Raw genomic sequence first — 1,326 nt, 5'->3', positions numbered from 1 at the left:
GTATTTTTCCTTTTATTTTAGAAGGTTTTAGGTTCCAGATAGACAACTGACGATCTCCAATCACCTCAAACTCTAAAAATCAAATTGTCCCACAACAGAGAGAGAGAGAAGTGCCTGGAGATGAAGAGCCGGGGCCCCGGGACCGGGGGCCCTACTGCAAGAGCGAGGAGACGCATTCTGCAGTCAGGCGGTTTCCTCCTTCGTGTCCGGAGAAACCTCGAAATAAACTTCTATTACTTCTGAAATTACCCAACTGACTTCCTGTGTCTGGAGATCGTAACCAACCGACAAACACTGTGTGCAGGACAGATACCGAGAATTACACCCTCTGCGTACGGGACAGATACCGATAATTACACCCAGCATACAGGACAGATACCGAGAATTACACCCAGAATACAGGACAGATACCGAGAATTGCACCCTCTGCGTACGGGACAGATACCGATAATTACACCCAGCATACAGGACAGATACCGAGAATTACACCCAGAATACAGGACAGATACAGAGAATTACACCCTCTGCGTACAGGACAGATACCGAGAATTACACCCTCTGCGTACAGGACATATACCGATAATTACACCCAGCATACAGGACAGATACCAAGAATTACACCCAGAGTACAGGACAGATACCGAGAATTACACCCAGTGTGCAGGACAGATACCGAGAATTACACCCTCTGCGTACGGGACAGATACCGATAATTACACCCAGCATACAGGACAGATACCGAGAATTACACCCAGAGTACAGGACAGATACCGAGAATTACACCCACCGCGTACGGGACACAGGACATATACCGAGAATTACACCCTCTGCGTACAGGACATATACCGAGAATTACACCCAGTGTACAGGACAGATACCGAGAATTACACCCTCTGCGTACGGGACAGATACCGAGAATTACACCCAGCATACAGGACAGATACCGAGAATTACACCCAGAGTACAGGACAGATACTGAGAATTACACCCAGCGTGCAGGACAGATACCGAGAATTACACCCTCTGTGTATAGGACAGATACCGAGAATTACACCCTTTGCATACAGGACAGATACCGAGAATTACACCCTCTGCGTACAGGACAGATACCGAGAATTACACCCTCTGCGTACAGGACAGATACCGAGAATTACACCCTCTGCCTACAGGACATATACCGAGAATTACACCCAGTGTACAGGACAGATACCGAGAATTACACCCTCTGCGTACGGGACAGATACCGAGAATTACACCCAGCATACAGGACAGATACCGAGAATTACACCCAGAGAACAGGACAGATACTGAGAATAACACCCACCG

General features: G+C 47.8%; 1 protein-coding gene across 1 annotated transcript in view; it reads right to left on the bottom strand.

Annotated features, from left to right (window-relative positions):
* The window catches only part of LOC108801695 (integrin alpha-M-like), a 44,339-nt gene that overhangs the window by 41,913 nt on the left and 1,100 nt on the right, over positions 1 to 1,326 (bottom strand). The window lies entirely within an intron of this gene.

This window comes from Nanorana parkeri, unplaced genomic scaffold (genome assembly GCF_000935625.1).
Source record: "Nanorana parkeri isolate BGI_ZX_2015 unplaced genomic scaffold, ASM93562v1 scaffold2446, whole genome shotgun sequence".
Lineage (NCBI taxonomy): Eukaryota > Metazoa > Chordata > Amphibia > Anura > Dicroglossidae > Nanorana > Nanorana parkeri.
The sequence above is the reverse complement of the archived record's forward strand: the minus strand, read 5'-3'. Positions and strand labels throughout refer to the sequence as shown.